The sequence below is a fragment of the Meles meles genome, chromosome 1 (genome assembly GCF_922984935.1).
Source record: "Meles meles chromosome 1, mMelMel3.1 paternal haplotype, whole genome shotgun sequence".
Classification (NCBI taxonomy): Eukaryota; Metazoa; Chordata; class Mammalia; order Carnivora; family Mustelidae; genus Meles; species Meles meles.
In genome coordinates, this window is record NC_060066.1 from 208,933,760 (window position 1) to 208,956,394 (window position 22,635).

The window sequence follows — 22,635 nt, forward strand, 5'->3', positions numbered from 1 at the left end:
GACACTGCACCCCGGGGCTCCAAGAGCAAGATAAACAAAGCAGATGCCGCAGTCTGGGCACCGTATTGGGAGGGGGGAGGCTCCCACATTGGGTCTGGACCGAGCTGTTCAGGTGTCCATCCAGCCCAAGAACATGGGGAATGTCCTCTCCCGGCCTCAAGGCCCAGCCCAGAACTGAGGGCACCTGCCCTGCGGGATAGCCTGGAAACGTGGCAGGAAGAGGGACAGCCTGGAAACGTGGCAGGAAGAGCACTGAACTGGGAGTCCCCTGGTTGGTAGCCCGTTTTCAGTTCGATGTTGCTGTGTGACCTTGGGTAAGTCACTTGCTCTCTCTGGATCATGGTTTCCTTGTCCAGGGTTCTCAGACGGGGTTCTGTGGAGCCACTGGGTTCCTTGAAACGTGTCTCCGGGCTGCCTCTGATGGTGGGGGTGCAGGCAGTGGGGGGCTCCGGGCCTCAGACCCAGATTCAGCCAGAGCAGCTTTGCTTTTGTCTACTAATATATCCCAGGCTTCGTGTAAGATGTTCTTTTGAAGAAAGAACGCTGCAGGTTTAAAAAAAAAAGAAAAAAAAAGGAAAGTCTTTTTTTCCCTAAACCTTGGCTTAGATGTTTTCTTCTATCTCTTTAGGAGCCAGAGCCTCAAAGCTGAGCGATTCCAGCCAACAGCAGTCATGACCAAGCACCTAGAATGTACCAGGAGCTAGAGGGCTGCAAAGAAGAGTCACAAAGCCCTACCCTCTTTTAAAGGGGTTTCTAGTCTAGTCCAGGTGTGGCCGACGTATGGTACAGACGTCACTATTCCTGTCATTACGCCCATGGCGTATTATCACTGATTGATTAAGACCCTCCCTCCTGCTGAGGTCGAACGTGACTTCAAACCCTTTCTCAACCCAGTGCTCCCGGCAGCTGCTACCCGGCAACTGGCCCCGATACCTGAAATGAAGCATTCCCCAGCCATTTATGGTTGGTTCTAACCAACAGCGGTTCCCCCAAACGCAATGCGTAGCCTCCCTTGGGGGCGAGAATCCATATACCATTAAGGTAGGGCAGTAATGGGAAAAAGGGACCGGCGGGGTCGCTGCCTTGGATGGACAGGGCAGGCTCCTTGGAGGTGACCTGGAGGAGAAATCTGGATCATGGGGAAAAAGTGGTCATGGGAAGTTTGGGGGAAGAACATCCTGGACAGAGGGCAATGGCCAGGACAGAGGGCCTCAGCACACACTCCCAGGCCCTCCCCACGCTGGCTCCTCCCGACCTGAGCCAGCCATGGATCCCCAGGAGCTGCAGGTTGATTAAAGGGGTCCGCACGCACATTCACGGACTGCCTGCAGAGTAAAGGAATAATGTGTCTTGGCCATCTACGTAAGACCATTGTCACGGGCAGGGAGATGCTGCTGGGATTCATAAAGGATGCATTTGTACCTTGGCTGGATTCATAGTTCCTTGTTGTCACAGAGAATGTTCTCGGTCAATGAGCGGGAAGGCACAGGGAACATCAGGTGGGACCCCGTGGACCAGTTGCGCGTTGAAATCGAGAGGCTTCATGGAATGTGTTTGTTATATACTGTTAGGCAGTGGAGAAAAGCTGTGTACAAAGAAACATGTACCGTCAGAGCCCGCGTTTGTAAATATCCAGGAAGAAAGGACAGGCGAGCCACTATACACGATTAATAGCCTAAAGACTTACAGGCTATTTAAAAGTTTCTCTTTGTGTTCAGTCTCTTTTCTCATATTCTACTATGGATACGTGTCACTTAAACCAACTTCTATAAAAGGAGAGAGGGCCTGGTGATGAAAAGGAGTGAGAAGTGCAGGACACCAACAGCGAATCCCACTCATCCTTCCTCGGGTCCTGCTGGGGGCGACCCCGGCCCACCCCCTGGTTCCAGAGCTGAGTGGGAGGGAGGGGTCCAGGCCCGCTGCTGCCGGCCAGGGGACACTGAGCACAAGGTCACTCCAAGGGGGCTCACAGAGGCAACCCAGGAAGATAGGAAACCCTCGGGCCACCATGGCGGCCTTGTGCTGCCAGACTCCTCCAGCCCCCGTCTGCGCCCCACCCCCTGCCATTAATCTCTCTTATACCCAAACTGGACTTCTTGGGGGCAAAAAGGCTTTGGTTCACATTAAAAAAAAAAAACAAAACAAAACACAAAGCCCTGTGTTCTCATTCCGATCTGGGGAATGAAAGTCTATATGAAACAGCTTCTTATCGGCGTCTCTGACTTTTTATACCTTCAAGGCCCTTTATTTCACTCTGCTGGCAAATTTCTCCCGACAATTACTGCCTTTGACAAGCCTGCCGGGCTGCAGCGGGAGGGCAGGCAGCTTGTCCTTCACATCCTGACGCTGGGAGACAATGAGCCGGGCCCCCTTCCAGAGGCAGGACAGAGGATGGGCAAGGCTGGGGGAAAGCCCAGTGCCCAGGCCCCCACCAGCCAAGAGGAAGACCACAGCTGCTAAGAAGCCAGATGGATCTGGGACTTTGTGAGACAGATTCTGAGCCCGAGGGTGCGTAGGAGGAAAGAGGCACCAGGGTCCCTTGCCCTGTGGCCCCCCACTGTGGGCATGTGGTTTGGCTCTGGACCTCTGGGCCCAGGGCTTCAGGTGATGGATGGGGTGCCTCAGTTTCCTTGGGCATCAGTGTTGGATGTGGGCCTGGGAGGGGAGGAGAAATTGCCTTCCACGGGCAGCCGCTGGGAGCACCATGGCTCTGCTCCAGCCATCTGCTCCCTGCTCTCTAGCGAGCTAAGCCAGGCTCCCAGCATCTGCCTCCATGAGCTATAGGAGAAGGCCCCTGGGGGGCGCGGGTGCAGCCAGGCCAGGCTGGAGTTGCAGGTGGCGGAGGGGGTGACAGAGGACTCGGTGATTTGTGCATTTCGGGGTGCGATGTTGGGCCCTTAATGGATGCCAGGCCCTTCAGTCTGCTTCTCCTGGCTCGACAGCCTGGCAATCATTCTCGGAGCATTATCCTCTGCACAGACTAGGTCCAAGGCCACGATGGGCCTCCTGGCAGGAGTGGATACACTGGCGGGCCGGCCATTGTGACAGGAAGGGCCACCACCCCAGTGCCCTGGGCAACTGGCCCAGGGCTCTGTGAAGCCCGAGTGTCTGGTCAGTGGCCAGCCCTGGCCCCAGTGGAGACGTTGGCTGGCTCTCGGGGGAATTTGCTGCTGAGACCCCTGGACAGAGTCCTTGCATGCCTTCTGCCTCCATCCCGCCTAGGACAGACGGCTTGCCATAGGTCCCCGGGCCTTCTCCACTGGCACACACTGGTTTTACAGACCAGAGACTTCCATATGGGCCAGTACTCGGCCCGCCTCTTGGTTAGCCCTGCTGTGCCGTCTCGGGTTCAGGGCAGAGATGAGCCATTCATTCATTTGCCAAATCTTCACTGAGAACTGCGAGATGCTGGACACGAGGGACACCGCGGTGGGTGGGACAGAGCAGGCGGCTGCCCTCCTGGGTCACACCTCATTTACCTCTGAAGACCCTGCTGCAGCCCCAGGGCCGCCAACAGGAGGGACTCCCGGCACCCCGGCTGAAGACGATGAAAGCCCATCTCTGTGCCCTTGGTCGGTGCACAGGGTGGTCCGGTGAAGCTCACCCGCAGAAGAGCAGAGCTAAGCCAGCTCCCGGGCCGCCCCTCGTCCCGGATGGTGAGCTCCTGGAGCCCCGGGGCCTCGGCCGTCTTGCTGCCTTGTATTCCCAGCGCAGCCCAGGACCTTGCCTAGTCCGCAAATGGTTGTTGATCACGAACTGTGCACTAGGCATTGTTCGAGACGTTGGGAATATACGGCAAACAGAACAGAGGAAGCACCTGCCCTCATAAGGTCCGTTCTCCTGGGGGGTGGTGGGGGGGAGAAGGAGAAATCAAACTGGTGAAACGATACGGGTTAGAGGCACTACGTGCTGCGAAGGAAAAGAAAGCAGGGCACCGGGAGGACTTGCAACAGGCCCTCAACGGGGCAGTAGGGTCGTCCTTGCTGAAGGGCTAGGACACGGGCTACAGAGCTTTCCGAAGGCCGAGGGCGGCCCCAGATGGGAAAGGCTAAGGGACAACATGCAGGCTGGTGTGGCCGAGGGGAGAGGAGAGGAATCTCCATGAGGTCCTTGTGGGACCAGCCATGGCCCCCCAAGAAGATTCGTCCACATCCTCATCTCGGGGACCTGTGACTGTGACCTTTTTTGGAAGAGGGGCTTTTGCGCGTGATTAAATAGGGAGCTTGAGATGAGGAGCTCTCTGGATCATCTGGGTGGCCCTAAGTCCAATGACCAATGTCCTTATACGAGGCAGAGGAGGAGAAGCCATGTGGAGACAGAGAGAAAGAGAGAGGCGTGTGGCCAGCTCCTCAGGAGCTGAGGAGGCAGTAAGGCCTTGCCTCTACAGAGAGAGTGGGACGCTGCCAACACCTTGATTCTGGACGTCTGGACTCCAGAACTATGAGAGCATAAATTTGGTCATTCTAAGGCCCCACATTTGTGATAATTTGTTACTGAGGCCCCCAAAACTTACTAGGGAGGCCACAGTAAGGGCTCAAGCATTCACTGGGAGACAGGACCCAAGGGAGGCTTCTGAGCAGGGGGACATGTGGGCTGAAGGCTGTGTTACTGAGTGCAGAGGGTGGGAGAAGGCTGGGAGCAGAGGGGAGGGGAGAGGAGGGGAGGGGAGGGGAGGGAAGGCAGTAGTGGGACAGACACATGTTCTATCTGCCTGGAGTATCGAGGGTAAGGCACAGGGGCAGTCTTTGGGGGGGGTGGGCACCAAATGCCCCAGGACTGTCCCCGCCCTCTCTGAGCTCACTGTCCGGGACACAGCTCAGAGAGGGAGCTACAGACAAGTAGCTTGTTGGGGGGGCGCGCTCACGAATGGCCATACCACCACGACAAGGAAGAACACACAAACAGTGTAGTGATCAAGTCCACGATCCCGGAACCCTTGCCATGAGCCAGGTTCCTGCGTAGTACTTCTCATGCATTGTCTCTCTTCCGTCTCGTAAGAACTGCAGGATGTAGGTACTGTTGTCCCCACATCGCAGGGGGAGACATGGAGGCTTGCTCAAAATCACAGAGCTGGTGAGGGGCAGAGCTAGGATTTGAACCAGCTCTGTCGGGGGCCAAAGCTGAGGTCCTCTCGTGTCTGGAGCAGCAGCGGGGGGAGAGAGGTAGGACAGGAAGCAGAGTTTGACCAAGATGGTCCAAGCAACAAGAGGCGGGGCCAGGACTCGAACCCAAGACCTCCACGCTCACAAAGCACAGTTGATAGCTGCATGCTGTCCAGTGACAACAAGAGCCTATCAGACCAGGAGGAGCCATGGGGGAGCTGGCCAAGGGTGGTGGAAAGCATCTCCTCCAAGCACATGAGACTCAGCCCTTGGGTGGCAAGAGGGAACTGGGCATGTGGACACGAGCAGAAGAGCCGACGCCTCCAAAGCAGCCGCCCTGCCCACTGATCACCGGAGTCCTTGGCTGCTGGCCCCAGCCATCTCCGCCTCCACCAGGCCCTGGCCCCTGGCCAACGTGGCCAGCGAGAGCCCTCGGAGGAAGACCAGCTGCAGAGCCAAGAGCCACCTGGGTCTTGATGCCTTTCATCGGCTCTTCAAGCCCACCTTCTTCTACACTGATATTATCCTCGCAGCCTGAGCAAAATTAGCCACATGCTGGCAGCTTATTTTTAATTGTTTCCAAATACACATCCTAATTATGATGCAGTTCTAAATAGGAAGTGATGGCAGGAGCAGAGAGTCGGTCTCGGTGACACGAGGAATGAGGGATTACACGTTCTCGTTCTCGGCAGCTGCCTCGGGGACCCTCGCCCCCGCCTCCTCGCCTGGTGTTTTGTCTCTTCTTGTAGCTGTTCTAATAACTACATAGGCCAGAGAGTGGAGAGGGGAGCTGACACCTTCCATAAAACAACCATGGAGATCGGGCCCTGGGGAGGCCCGGCTGACGGGCAGGAGAGAAATGGAACATGGCGTGGCAGCGGGCGCTGAGTCCAGCCTGCTGCTTGTGGGAGCACACGCGTGTGCCTGGCCGGGCCCCGTGACGTCCACGGGCTGCTCTCACTGAAGAGCGTGTCGGCAGGCAGCCTGGGAGGGGAGGACAGGAAGGTGGAGAGAGTAGGAGCCAGCCCCATGCGTCTCTGTTCCAGAGTGTGTGTGTCCGTCTGTCTGTTTCTCTGTGTCTATTTCACCCCCCACCCCACACCTCCTTACTTCACTAAGCTTGCATCCATCCCTAACCTCGTAAGTAACCATCTAGTGAATGTCATGTAAAACAGTGAGCCTTCGTTTGCAGGGGGGAGGTTAGACCATTTTGAGAATCTGAAAAAAAGCTCTAGGTTCTCTCCTCCTGAAGGATGCACGCACCGCCTGTCTGGGTTCCCCAGTGAACTTGGGATCGGTGACATGACACAGTGGTGGAAACCGTGGATTGAGGGCCATCTGGCTGAGCTGGGATGTTGGAAGGTCGACTCCGTCATGTATTGACGAGGGGAAATCGGAAGCCCAGTTCCGTAGCTTCTCCAGGCCCCCAGTAGCACGTTTGTAAGTGGGGGTGGGGGGGGTGGGGGAGGGAGAGACAGTAATATTAATGCCTTTCTTGAAATGCTTTTGACAAGCCAGATGAGCTCATGTGTCTGAGTGTTTAGTACAGATGTAGACAAGTAAAAAGATACTCTGTCAAGGTTGCATATGATCAAAATGAGGGGAAAGGACCCTAGAGACAAGCATTAGAGTCCTGGTTCTGCCGCTGACCTGCTGTGTGACCTCAGACAAGTTACTGTCCCTCTCTGACCTTCAGTTTTTCCATCTATCAAGGACATTCTGGGGATAAAGAGAACAAGAGACCCGGCCCCTACCCTCTGGGAGAATTTGCTAATCTATGGCTCATTGCTCAAGTATGTGGTAGAGAACTCAGGAAGGAGAGTTACAAGCTGGACCAGTCAGGGAGGGCTTCCTGAGGGGGGCCTTGAAAAGCAGGAGGCAGACCATGGAGAGAGGATCAGGCCTGAGGCTCCCTTTACTTCCTGTGCACAAGAGAGCCGATCAGCTGTGGGTGCAGAAGGTTGAGCCGAGTTATGACTTAACAAGCGGTTAAGATAACGGAGACTAATTTAGCTTGCTCTTCTGTGTTATACTCGGAATGGATGCTGTGTGTCTTGGGGCCAGGGGACCTGGAGGCCAATATACGGAAGAGACATTTCCTCCCCGCTGGCCCCAGTGTGGGCCTTTGGAAGCCGAGGCTCAGGGTCTGGGTCCCGAAGGCAGAGGGTCTGAGGGGTTGGGTCATAGGCCCAGGTACCAGGAATGGGGGACAAATGCCTGGATAAACCTTTGTTCCGGCCGGAGGGTTAGTCTGGGCAAGCCTCAAATCCCCCACATGAGGACCAAGGGTTGGGAGGGAGGGGCAGGAGAGGGTCTCTGAACAGGACTTTCACAGCAGATGTGCATGGCAGGGAGGGGGCTAGAGGCAAGGCTCCCTCTCATAAAGCCTCAGTTTTCCTGACTCTAAAATGGGGATGAGTCATTGTAAGCAGTAGAGATGGTCTTCGCAGCCTGACACACAGGAGCTGTCATCCGGCCCCTTGGGTGGGTTGTTGGGGGCAATGAGCCATGTACTTACTCCAGACTCCATCGGGTGGGTGAGGGCAGGGAGGGTAGCAGGAAACGGGGAGAACTTCATTATTGAAGGTTTACAGCAACTCCAAGAAGGCCTGGCTTTAGGGTTGTGTCCGGGTTCCAACAAAACCTCTTTTTGGATTCCTCTCCATTGTTCATCTTGAATCACACATACTGCTTAGGTAAAACACATTGGGCCCAATCAAAGCTACCTTGGGGGCTGGGGAGGTTGCCTGGGTGGCTCAGTCAGTTAAGTGTCTGCCTTCGGCTCAGGTCGTGGTCCCAGGGCCCTGGGATGGAGCCCCACGCCAGGATCCTCGGTTAGTGGGGAGCCTGCTTCTCCCTCGGCCTGCTGCTCCCCGTGCTTGTGCTCATGCTTGCTCACTCGCTCTCTCTGTCAAATAAATAAATAAATAAACCTTAAAAAAAAAAAAAAAAGAAAAAAGCTACCCTGGGACCCTTACAGAATCTCCTGGTAGTGAACCAGCTTTTATAAAAGGTAGGAAAGTAAACTGACCCAAATGTGTTCGCTGTTCCTGGGTGGGTGACCTCGGAACTGCAGGGAGATGGGTGTGAACAAGCCCTTTATTGGTGGGGGGACCCACTTGAGCTGGTTTTCCCAGGACTGAGAGTCCCAGACAAGTCAGGACAGTCACCTTGTTTACGGACCACTGGCCGTGTTGTGGTAGGCGTAGAACACACACCCTGCGGATGAATGAAAAACGAAACTTTCTTATTCTGAAGAGAATAAGCATCTGTAGCTTGGCTGAAATTTCCAGGGATTGGCCACACCTGGAGACTCAAAGGTGCCAAATCTCGACACCCCAGATGGGAGCAATGTCTGTGTCCTCAGGGCACCTGGGAATGGGGCTCTGGCGACACCCCTTGATGGGGGAGTCCCTGGAGAGGAGCTTGAGTAAAATAATTTCAGGAAACGCACTGGGTGGGGAATCCAGCTTCCTAAATTAGCACACCCGATTTCAGATACGAGCTTTTAAATAGACACATGTAATTAAACTAATAAATTAAATATTGTAAGTAGATATTTAAGCACTTTTTCCAGTGGCATAGGAAAATATAAATTCAAGTTGGCCCAACAAACTATTTTCGTGTTCTCGTTGAGAGCGTGGAAAATCTGCTTGTATTTGGAATCCACTTGCTGGCTTGGGGGTCTCTTCAGCCTGCCCCCCCACACCATCCACCCCGGGGTGATGGGTTGCTGTGGATAATTGGATCCGTTCACACTGGACAGGAGAGGGGATTCACTCGATCATTCATTAAACAAATATTTATTAAACGCTCTGTGCCGTGGACTTGGAATATGGCAGTTAAAAATAAGCAAGGGGCGCCTGGGTGGCTCAGTGGGTGAAGCCTCTGCCTTCGGCTCAGGTCATGGTCTCAGAGTCCTGGGATCGAGCCCCGCGTCGGGCTCTCTGCTCCACGGGGAGCCTCCTTCCCTCTCTCTCTCTGCCTGCCTCTCTGCCTACTTGTGATCCCTCTCTCTGTCAAATAAATAAATAAAATCTTTAAAAAAAAACAAGCAAACAACACAAGTGTCCTTGCTCACATGGAGTGGACATTCCAGTGGGAGACACAGACAATCACCTCACAAGTAAATAAAATATATGTTGTGTTAGTGGTGAGTGCTGAGGAAAGAAAACAGAGCATGGAAGAGAGATGGGAATGACGGTGGAGGCTGACGTTTTAGAAGGAGGCCAGGGAAGGCTTCACTGAAGAGGATCATTTAGTAAAAAAAAATTGAAAAGAGGGATGGAAGGAGGCCTGTGGACTTTTGAGAAAGACAGTAGCAGTCATCGGGAGTGGGAGCAGCCAGTGCAAAGGCCCTGGGGCAGGAACATGCCTAGGGATTAGGAGGCGGAGGTGGGGCAAACAAGGGTCAAGTGGAAAGAGATGTGGTCAGAGAGGAGAGGGGAGGTCAGATCCTATGAAGCCTCACAGGTCATAACAAAACCTGGGTTTTTACTCTGAGTGACACGGGAAGCCATTTGAGGGCTTTTAAAAGTCACATGATTTGATTTATATTTTAACAGGATCCTTCTGGCTATTGGGCAAAGAATCAGCCAAGGGTCAAGGGCAGAAGCAGGGAGACCAGTTGAGAAGCTATTGTAGTAAACTAGGAGCAAGATGATGGATGCTCAGAGGACCATGAGGTAGTAAGACGTGACCAGACCCTGGATACTTTTGGAAAGTAGAGATGACAAGATTTGATGATGGACTAGGTATGGAAGGTATGGGAAGGACAGGAGTTCCAGCATGGCTGGGCAGCTGAAAGGATGTAGCTGATGTCACCTGGGATGCAGAAGAAGTGGGTGGAGTGGGTTTGGGGACGATCAGCTACTTGGTTTTGAGATCTTTTCGTCCTCCAAGCAAAGATATTTTGTGAACAGCTGGAGATGAGTCTGGAGTTGAGGAGACATCCTGGTGCAGAAACTAGACACTTGGGGTCATCAGCTTTGACATGGTGCTGGGAGCTCTGGGCTCAGATGAGGACATCTCAGGGGCGTGTGCAAAGAGAAGTCTGAAGACTGAGTGCTGGGGCAGGTCAGGTTGTTGAGGAAGACCAGCAAAAGAGGCAGAGACGAAGAAGCACCCAGAACATATAGGAGCAGAGCCAGGAGATGACGCGTCCCAGAAGCCAAGAGCACGGGTTCGCGGAAAAGGAGGGAGCCACTGGCATCCAAGGCAGGTGCACAGGACAAGTACAAGGAGAACCAAGAACCAACCACTGTGTTTAGCAACAAGGAAGTCATTGGTGACCTTGGAAAGAATAGTTTCCATGGGGCGATGGGGTGAGAACCTTACTGGGTGGATTCAAGAGGAAAGTAATCGGGGGCACCTGGGTGGCTCAGAGGGTTAAAGCCTCTGCCTTCAGTTCAGGTCATGATCCCAGGGTTCTGGGATTGAGCCCCGCATCAGGCTCTCTGCTCAGCAGGGAGCCTGCTTCTTCCTCTCTCCCTGCCTGCCTCTCTGCCTACTTGTGATCTCTGCCTGTCAAATAAATAAATAAAATCTTTAAAAAAAAAAAAAAGAAAGTAATCAGAGACAGCAAGACAACTATTTCAAGGAGTTTTACTGTAAAGGGAGAGAGAAAGCTGGAGGCAGGGAAGAGGAAAGCATGGTATAAGTTGGGAAAAAATAACGCCATGCTTTACGGTGTTGGGAAGGACCCAGTGGAGAGACAAATTAGATGATGTAGGAGAGAGTGAGGGGAGAGCATTAGAGAAAGAGAGAGCATGAGCCGGAAGGGCAGAGGGCGAGAGAGAGAATCCCAAGCAGACTCCCCACCAAGCACAGAGCCCCACCTGGGGCTCAATCCCGAAATTCTGTCCCCAAGATCACAACCTGAGCCGAAACCAAGAGTCTGATGCTTAAACCGTGCCACCCAGGCACCCCGGGCTTTCAAGAGTTTTAAAAATGCACGTTCTGGGCTCAGACAAAACCTCAGTCCCGGTCCTTGCTCTGTCACCCAGCAGCCCTGCGACCTCGAGTAAATTTCTGGGCAGAGTTGAGGGTGTTGCTCAATGTCTCCGAGCCTCCAAGTTTTCCCCTCTGCGATGGAGATGGATGGCACCTGCTTGGCAGGCTTGTGGGAGGATTAAGAAGCTCATGGTTCACCTAGACTTCTGAATGTAGGATCTGGGATGGGGCCAAGTGCTCCAAAGGGGTTAAGTACCCTCATTAGAAGCACTTCAATAATTCCCCCACCCGAGCTCATCCAGAGTTTAATAAATTCCAGCAGGTGAAAGGCGGTGGATAGAGCGATAAGATCACAGTGCCCACACCCCACGATCGCTCACAATTGCTCCGGCCCTTTCTGACCCGCAGGCTGGCGTGGTGATGAGAGAGCCGTGGGGGCCAAGCGGTTCCCAGATGGAATGCCCCTGCCTTCTTCCCCGCCAGGAAGCACCCGGGATGAGTGACAGTGACCTTATTAGGGAAAGAACATTAAGTCCGCTCTGCTTGATCTTTTTTTAAAAAAGCAAATTACTCACAGGAGTTGGTCCTTCAGTGATGATTAGTGACACGTTGCTTGAATGTGCTCACAACCGAGGGCCACTCCAGGGCGGCAAGCAGACTGCGGCGCTGGTTAGGGAAAACCAGACCAACCAACCCAACACCTGAGAGGAGCCTGGGCAGTCAAGGAGGGCTTCCTGTAGCAGGCAATCCCTTGGTGAGTCTTTAAGATAGGAAGGCTTTGGCCAAGTAGAGAGGGAGGATACCGTGGTTCTGGGGTGTGTGTGTGTGTGTGTGTGTGTGTGTGTGTGTGTGTGTTTTCTTAGCAAACAACTAAGCAAATGGATTTGATCTGATTTGTCCAGTTTGACTGCCTACCAAGCCAGCCAGAGCCACTTTCCTCCTCCCCAGGGACCTAGTCCATATCAGGGACCCCCATTTGCCAGGGGTTCCAGGAAGCTCTGATGTTTACCCTCCGGAATTAATCACCAGACGCTAACGCTGTCCCCTGCCCTACCAAGGCACTCAGCTGAAGGGGCTTGGGGCAGAGAGAGAATTCCATCAACCCACAGCTACTATTTTGGAAACATGACATCATTCACCTCCAGCGACAAGTCCGGTTAACCCAGGGGGCACCCGCTGGAGGAGGAAGAGGCAAGGAAGTCGTGACAGTAGGAGCTGTGGCTGCAGGAAGTCCCACCAGTGGGCAGACCCTGGGCTGGCTCTGTTGTGGGGTGGGGGGGTTCTCTGCATCACATAATCTCAGTGAACCCTCACGACATCTCCCAGGAAGGGGCTACTGTTTGCCGTTTCACAGCTGGGAATAATGGGGTCAGAGAGGTTGCCAGCCGACCGGACTCCAGAAACAAGGAAGATCCTGCCTGTTTCCCGGGGTTGGGGGGGTGGCCGGATACCGGCGCTCAGGGGGTGGCTTCTGCCCAGCTGTCCTCAGGGAGGAAGAGGGAAAGCAGGGACAGTTCAGAGGGCCAGAGGGAGGGCTCGTGTTCAGGGACAGTGTAGCCTACTGAGAATTACAAGCATGGACTGTGTAGACAGACCATCGGGCTTTCATCCTGGCTCTGCCCTTCCCTAGCTAAGCAACCTTGGGTAAATTACTCTCTCAACCTTCTCATCTGTAAAACGGGGACAACAGTACCGCTGTCAAGATGGAAGGACATAACAGACACAAAACAGAACAAGGCCCGGCACATGTGAGCAGTTAACAGATGTGCCATATCACCATCCCGTCTCCTTGTTCAGCTCCAACCCTGAACCCCGGGCACGTCGTTTACATCCTCACAGCCTTCCTGCAAGGTGGGTGGTGGTGCCTCTTCATGGTACAGAGTGAGGGGCCGAGGGGTGCAGCTGGCCGCTGGTGGGGCAGAAGTTGAGCTCAGACTCATGTGGCTTCTCCGTGAGACCCTGCCAGGGGAAGGGCTCCTTGGGCGTCAGAGGACCCAGGGCCCCCCCACCCCCGCCCCTGCCAGCAGCAAATAGGGATCCCTGCCCTCATTGTCTCCCTTCCCTGCAGATTCCCAGCTTGGAGTCAGGGCCCTGCCCCAACCACTGGCGGAGTGTGGGTGGGCTGTTCCTTCCCCCCAGCCCCACTCCAGCCCCCCGGTGTGCCGGCTGGTCCTTCTGTCTTGGGGGTCCGCCGTCTGCAGAGGGGTGCTGCCCCCCCCAGGAGGAGAGCCTGAGGAAGGCGGAACCCTCCCCACTAGGCCTAAGGAAACCAATGACATTTGCATTGCGTTTGGAGTTGTGACGGTCGCTGCCGTGGGCTAATGATGGGCCAATTGATTACCAGAGACATATGTGCGGGAGAGGAGCCATTCATTAGGCGGGACTCTCAGCTCCCGCTCGTCTGACTCCGAATCCAAGCAGCTGTCGGTGCTTCCTGCCCGGTCCTGGCCTGTTGGAGTTTGGGGAGCTGCCAGGACGACTTTTCTTAGGGAAATGCATCTCCGGATGGGGCTGTGTCCTGGGTCCCCCTCCCTTCTCACCCTCACTCACCTCCTCTGTAAACAGGGGTGTCAGAACGCACGTCGCCCGGCCAGCCAAGGTCACAGTCAGTCAGTCAACAAACACTCGGTGAGCATCCACTCTGGGCAGGAGGCTGGGTCTGAAGATATAGAAACGCCCCACATGAAGGCAAAGGGACAGACATCGGCATCTCCACATCAGAAAGTCTCCTTTCTGGCTCTCAGGGTCCCCACCTGAAAAACGAAAGTTTGGGGCTTGAGAAAGACAGAATGATGCCCCAGTCCCCTGCCCCCAACGATGCCCACGCTCTCATTCCTGGAAACTGTGAATATGTTACCGACTGTGGAAAAGGGGAAAAGGGTTCTTTGGTGGATGTGATGACGTTGAGGGCTGGGGAGAGTCTCCTGGGTTATGTGGGTGCGTTCAATCTAATCACATAAGTCCTTAAAAGGGAAGACCCTGGGGCGCCTGGGTGGCATAGCCCACTGGGTGTCGGACTCTCGGTTTCAGCTCAGGCCGTGATCTCAGGGTTGTGGGATCGAGCCCCGTTGTTGGGCTCCACACTGAGCTGAAGTCTGCTTGGGATTTTTTCCCTCTTGTCCTCCCGCTTGTGCTCTCTCTCTCTCTGAAAAATGAATGAATAAATCTTATTTAAGAAGGGGGGAGGGGCGCCTGGGTGGCTCAGGGGGTTAAGCCTCTGCCTTCGGCTCAGATCATGATCCCAGGGTCCTGGGATTGAGCCCCACATCAGGCTCTCTGCTCAGCGGGGAGCCTGCTTCCCCCTCTCTCTCTGCCTGCCTCTCTGCCTGCTTGTGATCTCTGTCTGTCAAATAAATAAATAAAATCTTAAACAAATAAACAAAAAGACATAGTTTCTAAAAAAAAGAAAAAAAGAAGTGGGGAGAGTGGAGGGGGGAGATCTCAAAAGCAAATGAATCAATCTTATTTAAGAAAGGGGGAGTGGTGGGGGAGAGGAAAGCAAGATGGGGCCAGAGCCAAAGACTGTGGGTGGCCCCTTGACACTAGAAGAGGCGAGAAGGCAGATGGCGCACGGTCATGCCAACACCTTAATTTTAGCCCGGTAAGATCCACGTTGGACTTCTGACCTTCGGAATTATGATAAGAGATTTGTGTCGTTTAAAGCCACCGAGCAGTGACACCTGGGTGGCTCGGTTGGTAACGCGTCCGCCTTCGGCTCAGGTCATGATCCCGGAGTCTTGGCATGATCCTGAGCCCTTGATCAGCTGAGACTCTGCTTCTCCCTCTCCCTGCCCCCCCCACCCCACTTGTGTTCTCTCCCTCTCTCTCTCTCTGGCAAATAAATAAATAAAATCTTTTAAAAAATAAATAGAGCCACTGAGTTTATGGTAATTCGTCGCAGCAGTAGTTGGAAACTAATAAAGGCCGGAGGTTTAGCACAAAGCCTGGAGGCAGCTCGAATGATCCAGCAGGCGCCAGCCGGCCTGAGGCCCCTGGAGCTGGCTTGTCCCATTGCGCTCTCGGTGATGGTGGGGCTGTGCTCTGTGTGGTCGGATGGGCCAGCCACTGGCCATGTGTGACGGGTGAGCACTTAAAATGTGGCTAATGCAGCTAAGGAAATGAGTCGTTAATTCCCTTTGATCTCAGTTAATTTAAATTTAAATAGCCACATATGGCTGGTGGCCCCTGTAGTGGACAGGCTGAGACAGAACCTTTCCAGCCTTCCAGAGAGTTCTACTGGACAGTGCTGCTTAGAGCCTTCCATCTACAACTCAGGGAGAAGAAACCAGGTCAGCCGTGGGGGGCACCGAGAACCTTGTCCTCTGGTCATTTGAGGAAGTCCGGATCTCAGCCCAAAGACGAAGTCTCCATTGGTCTGGCTGATTGCTTGAAGACTTCCCTGTGTCTTTTGTGGGCACTCCCCCCAAAGCCTGCACAGAGCCCCACTCCCCTCTGCTGCCTGCGTATGTGTGGGCACCTTGCCACCTTCCAGAACAAGACGCACATCTTGGCTCCGAAGAGGCTGGGCTGGTCAGAGGAGCTCAGGCCACAGATGCCCAAAGATGAGCCTCTGGCAAAGCTGCCCTCGATGAGGGCTGTCGGTGTTCTGGAAAAATCCAGATGGTGTCTGTTGGGGATGAGCTTCATTCAGATGGCGCCAGCTCCCAGGAGAGCCCCTCGATTTCTCAGAGGTAGAGGGAGATCCCAAGTTGCCAAGAAGCAGCGCTGTCTTGTCGTTTCTGAATTATCTGGGACAATTAGGAGGCCACAGTGGTTGGGGGGAAGGGTCTGGGGCCGTCACACCCCAAACGGTCAGCAAGATGCTCTCGGTGCAATTTCGAGGGGTATCAATCAATAGCGTTTATCAGATTTTCAAAGGGGTGTGTAACCCCTTCCTGTAAAAAGGTTAGGAAACACTCTGTTTTCTCGTGGCCTTGAAGAGACCTCTCTGCCATCTCCCCGCCCCCCTTTCTCAGCAATCTCACCTCCTATAAATATCTACCCAGGCCTGAGCCCCACTGGGACCATCCTTCTCTCTCTCCTCCCGCCGCCTCCTCCACCTGGGCCATGGTCTCCTGCTGCACACCCCCACCCCCCAAGCAAGGCTCATCAATTCCAAAGGAAAAAGCCAGGCATCCGATGTACCTCTTGGGGGGAGACAAAGCAGGATGAGAAGGGGGAGAGCGTGTACAAACAGACTGATCTCCAGAAGAGAGGAATTACACGAATTACAATTGATTTTCCACCGTTAATGAAGCATGAACCCGTGTGATTGCATCTTGAAAAGATTTATAATTATTCATTGAATCTTGGAAGATAATTAAACTTCATTAAACGCAGACATGACAAGCCTTCAGAGCAAGCCGAGACCTCCGTGCAGGGTTCCAGATCAGACAGAGGATGCGAGGCGGGGACCCTGTCGGGTGGGGGCAGGAGGGCTGATGGGGAGGAGGGGGAGGGGAGGAAGGGACACCTCCGGGGGGAGGTTCTTGCTGATTAAGCAGACACTCTTGGGTCTCTTGATTTCTCTCCCTACCCTTTGGGGAGCCCCCTCCAGCCTCCTCTGTCCCCCTCCACTGCTCCAACCCCTTCCTCTTGGCAGGGGAGGAATGCTGGGAACGGGAGTACATTGGCCATCCTGTTCCGGGTCCCTGCGAGCCCAGGACATCCGAGCAGAGTAGCAGTTGGGGAGCAACAGGACACAGCAACAAGAGGAGGGGGAGAAGGGGGAGACTTCCGGACCGGTGGGTTCCAAAGCAAAGGCGGGAGTAGGTGTGTGTGTGTGTGTGTGCACGCGTGCATGCAAGAACATGCAGGGGTGTGTGGCGGTCTGCTCCATCAGAGTACAGATTCGTGCATTCTGGAAAGCCATCTGGCAGGAGACACACCAAATTGCTATCCGTGGTTAGTTACCTCTGTGAGGGGATGCGAAGGGGCTGGGATAAAGGAAGGAATTACACTTTTTCTCCATAATGTGCTTCTCTAGTGCTTGGATTGCATAATGAACATATATCGGAAATAGCACGTGTAATTTTAAAAAAATCGTAATGCATATAGCCAGATCTGCTCACCAGGTGTTTACAGCGAAGAGCCATGCTTTTGGCTCTGGATGCTGTGGGCAAAGCGACGACTCAGACTGCCCAGGCCCTTCCTTAGGGAGTCCCCAGCTGTGGGTGTTAGCACACTGGGCTGGTCGTCAAGCGTATCTCCTGCCCAACCCCTGCGGGCCCAAAGGAGTCAGCCCAGCTGAGAGGTGGCGCTGGTTCTGACCTCCCGGGGGGGGTGGGTACCCGGTCTTTCCACCCTTCATCTATTCCAAGCCGTCCCTCTCCATCCTTGGAGACCTCCTCCTGAGGACCCCTTCAGCCCTCCACAGAGCCTGACCCCTCTGCTAGGCTAAACCCACCCTCACAAGGATGCCACAAGACCCCTCCTGCCAGGTGCACAACCTTCCTCCTCCATGACTCGCTGTTCCCTGCCAATTGGACAGAAGGAAAGAATATTAATGAGGCTGCCCTCGCCATATCCTTTTTATAGAGCTGCTTCTTGGCAAGGAGGAGGTCTTTCTAAGGACAGGCTCAGAGGGAGTCATACCCAGCATGGCTCTGGACCAGGTTCCATGGCAGAGCTAGGTGGCTGAGGAAGGAGGTAAGGATTGGGGGATGGGAACATTTTCAAGGCAGGAGACAGAAAGGTGCGGAACCACCCTTAGCGCTGAGATTAAGATCCTAGTTCCTAAGCCAAACAGCCTGGTTTCCAATTAGGGTTCCACTATCTATCTTGCAACTATGTGACCTTTGACAAGTTAAGTTCTCTGTGCCTCGGTTTCCCCATCAGTGGCTCCCCTATGGGCTGTCAAGAGAAGCTGAGAAAACGATACACGTGGAGTCCTTGGAGCAGCGCCTGGCACAACGGAGGTGCTCGGTAAATGGCAGCAGGTGTTCGTTTGTAGCATTTGAAGGATTTCCCCAAACACCATCAATCATGTTTTAAGGCCCTTCATGGCGCGCACCCAAGAACCGGCAATGTGTCTTATTGCTCTCTGCACCCCTTCTGCCTCGCCCAGGACTTGGCCCCGAGCAAGCGCTCAAGGAAATAGTCGATGCATGAATAAGGGAACGAATGAAGAACAAATAAAACATAGGACCGACTTCTAATCTCAAGATACCGACTCAATACAGGACACTTAGGATTGCTGGTTGAACAAATTAAAAGATTTTTTAGCGCATGAATAGGCTGGCAGGAAAGTAAAAGAAATCTACAGAGGTCAGAAAGGATAAGAAATGCAGTTCCAGAGAACTGAGTGAGCATCTCCCTAGGGGCATCAGGTCAACCCAGAGCCTGGGCTTGGCGCACTGTGTTAAAAGGGCAGGAGACAAGGTCTGAGCCCGAGCAAGGTGGGAGATCAAATCCACCAGCCCTGCCTAAAGTAGGGTCCTTCCAGCATGAACGAAGAGAAGAGCCTGCTGTGTTTCTGGTGGGCAGGGGGAAACGGAGAGGAAAAAGTCTCCGTCTGTGAGAATTCTTACCCACAAGCTCGCCCTCACTTGGGCTTGGGACCAGAATTCATGCTACACGTGTGGCCTAAAATTCCAGAAGCAGAGAATTGGCCCACTATTGGTCATGGCACCTGACAGAAGCATAAACAAATCTTTTCCCAAGAAACACCCTCTTAAACCCAGTCCTGAAAGAATTCCTACAGAAAACAAGTTCAAAGAAACATGGGTGCAAAAACAAAACAAAAAAAAAAGACAACAAATCAGACCTACAAAGACTGAAAAGGTTGGAATTGTCAGATCGAGAATATAAAATGAACGCGTGTGTCTAAATCGTAAACGTGGGCACCAAAAGTACGGCAAAGGAGGTTGAGATTGTAAGAAAACACCAGGCTGATTTGAAAAAAAAAAAAACAAAAACAAAAAAACAAATGGGGGCGCTTGGGTGGCTCAGTGGGGTAAAGCCTCTGCCTTCGGCTCAGGTCATGATCCCAGGGTCCTGGGATCGAGCCCTGCATCAGGCTCTCTGCTCAGCAGGGAGCCTGCTCCCTCTTCTCTCTCTCTCTGCCTGCCTTTCTGCCTACTTGCGATCTCTGTCTGTCAAATAAAAATAAATAAAATCTTAAAAAAAAAAACTTTAAAAAAAGGAAAAGAAAAAGGACCAAACAAAATATCGAGACATAAGAAGGAAAATCATCAAATGGGTAAACAGAAGAGGAGACGAAGCTGGGCAGAGTTGGTAAACTGGAAAAAAGATAAGGAAAGTTTCCAGAAGGCAGCAAGCAGAGAGACAGAGAGAGGAGAAAGGCAGAAGAGAGATGAAGAAACATGGGGAGAGAAGGAGAGAATCTAACACCTGTCTCCTCAGAGTTCCAGGAGATATTGGAATAACAGAAAGCCAAATTTAAGGAGAAAACAGCTAAGAGCCTTGCAGGACCGTGAAGGGCTCCAACCCTCCAATTCCAAAAGCCTGATGAATCCCAAGCAGGATGACTAAAAAGAGATCTCCCCCTCCACGCGCCACAGGGAAACCACAGAGTATCATAGACAAAAAGGTAAATCTTAAAAGCAGCCAGAGATAAAAGAGAGATTACCAAAAAAGGAACACCAAATAGACTGATGTCAGGGTGCCCAGAGAAACTCTGGAAATTCAGGAGACAGTCCAGGAACCTTCAAAAACCTGAAAGAAGGTGTGCCCTGAGAGTTCTACAAACTCCGAGACTGGTTTTCAAGAATGGGAGCAAAAGAAAGACATTTTCAGGCAAAAAGAAACCGTCAGAGTTTACAACCGGGGCCCTCCCTAAAGAAAGTTCTAAAACCATCGATTTCAGGAGGAAAGGAAAATGGGCCCCGCGGGAAGGGCTGAGACGCAAGGAAGAATGGTGAGGAGAGGAGATGGTAAACACGTGGGTGAATTTAGATAAACATCGATGATTTGAAATGTTTAATTTGTGGGATTAAGACAAACAAACAAGAGGGCAGGAAAACACAGGCAACAGGAGTTGAAGCATCTTAGGTCCCTGGAATTGTGTAGGAGGAATGCGGAGACAGAGCTCGTGGCTGGCAATTATAACCGGAAGATGCGTGATGCATTAATTACAAGAGAATAAAAATAGCATGCATTATAGCTTCCGAACTCACAGAGGAAAAAATGGGATGGGAAGAGCCTTCCATTAATACAATCAGAAGAAGAAAAGAGAAAAGGAAAAGGAGGGAAGGAGGAAAGGAGGAAGGGAGAAAGGGACAGGATTTGGAGGGACCAGAGAGGAAGTGACTTGCTTAAGGCCACACAGCAAGTTAGAGGTAAAGCAAAGAGTAGGGTACTCTCTCCCCAGAATGGTGCAGCCTCCCTCCGTGTGCATGGGAATTATCAGTGCGGGCATCTCAATCCTGCTTTCCCAGCTACAGTGGAACCACACGCTACCACTCAGGAAGCACGAGGAAAGGTGTGTGATAAGACACGCTTTGATCCGCAGACACAGAGGAATAATGATTACGTCTGTGACAAAAATCATTAACGTAAGCCCAGTGGCATACCATGTCAGCTCCCCTCTGTGCGTAATTCATTAGACGCTCACAGTAACCCCATGAGGTGGATGCTGGTAACGCACTCATTTTGTTTATAGGCCACCCAAGGACGAGGAAAGTGAGGGAGATTTCTGAGGTCACACAGCTGGAACGTGGCAATGCAGGGCTCTGAGCCCAGACCGCGGGCCTTGCCCAGCCTCGGTCCTCATGATCGGATGGTGGGCGGAGCCTGCAAGCCTCTGTGCATGGGGACAGGATTGTAAAAGTGGGCGGTGTACTGGAATGATCCTAATTAGATCCTGGATCTGAAACAATAAAAAAAAAAAAAAAAGCTACAAAGGACATTATTGGGTGATTGGGGAAATTTGAATATGGGCTCTCTGTTAGACATCACTGTAACAATATTACAGGATTCGGTGCAGTCATAGTCGTAGGTTATGCAGGAGGACGGCCTTGTTCTTAGGAGACTGATGCCAAAGTAGGTAGAGTGGAAGTGTCCTGATGTCGGCAGCGTTCCTGTGTTTCAGAAGTATACAAAGAATAAAGCAAATAATAAGGCAAAACGTTAATAATCACAAAATCTAGGCAAAGGATAAGTAAGTGTTTCTTGTTGTATCTGGTTGTGTTTAGAAACCCTCCCCGGGGCGCCTGGGTGGCTCAGTGGGTTAAAGCCTCTGCCTTCGGCTCAGGTTATAATCCCAGGGTCCTGGGATCAAGATCCGCATCGGGCTCTCTGCTCAGCGGGAAGCCTGCTTCCCCCCTCTCTCTCTGCCTGCCTCTCTGCCTACTTGTGATCTCTGTCTGTCAAGTAAATAAATAAAATCTTAAAAGAAAAGAAAAGAAAAGAAACCCTCCCCAAACTTAAAACAACAGCTACTTCTGATTTTTTGCAAGCCCCTGGGTCACGGACCAGCAGTTCCCCAGATGCGGTCTGACCTTGCTTATGCACCTGTCAGCAGCTAGTGGGTGGGCTGTGGCCTGGCTGGACGAAAGTGACCCCGGCTTGCACAGTTCAACTCCCCTCCACAGGTCCCTCACTTCCCGCAGCCGGGCTGGCCTGAAAGTGTCGTCCCAACAGTGGCAGGAGTCCAAGAGAGGAAGAGGAGATGGAAAGCGCACTTTTAAGCTGCTGCTCACGTGGGTTGTACTGCTGTCCCATTGGCCGAATCGAGTCACATTGCCAAGTCCTGAGTCAGCACCGGAAGTCACTTCCAAAGAGCGTGACACGGGGAGGCGAGCATGGTTAAAGCAATCGACTTGCCAGTGTTGTGTTACTGTCTTAACTTTTCCATAAATTTGAAATCTTTCAAGATAAAGAGTTAGAGGGATGTATTAGACTGCTCTAGAGAAACAGGACCCATAGAATGTGTATATATGAAGGAGATTTATTATAAGGAATTGGCTCACATGATTATAGAGTCTTGAGCGATCCCAAGGTCTGCAGTGGGTAAGCTGGAGACCCTGAGAGCTGATGGGATACTTCCAGAATGAATACTGGCAGACTCAACACCCAGGAAGAGCCAACATTCTGGTTCAAGGCCGAAGGCAAGAACCGATGATCCAGCTCAAAAAATCAAGGCCATCAGGCAAGAGGAGCTCCCCCTTACTCACAGGAGGGTTGGGGATTTTTGTTCTGTTCAGGTCTTTACTCCATAGGGTCAGTCCCAGCATACCGGGAGGGCACTCGGCTTTACCCAGTCGAATGTTAGTTATTCTCATCCAAAACACGCTCACAGACACGCGTAGAACATTTGACCGAGTATCTGAACATCCCACGACCCAGTCAACTTAGCACATGAAATTAACCATCACCAGGGACAGGAGAACAAAGAGAGTCAACCTCATGCTGTCACTCCTCTGCTCCCAACTCTTCCCTACGCGCACTGCAGGGCAGGTATGTACAAGGATGTCCACTGAAGCTTTGTCAGGCAAAACCCAAACGTGAGATCACCATGGTGTCCATCAACATCATCCCGGATCAATAAATCATGGCGCAGTCCTATCGTGGACTCTAACCTGGAATAACGAAAGTGACGAGAAAGATCGCACGGACATAC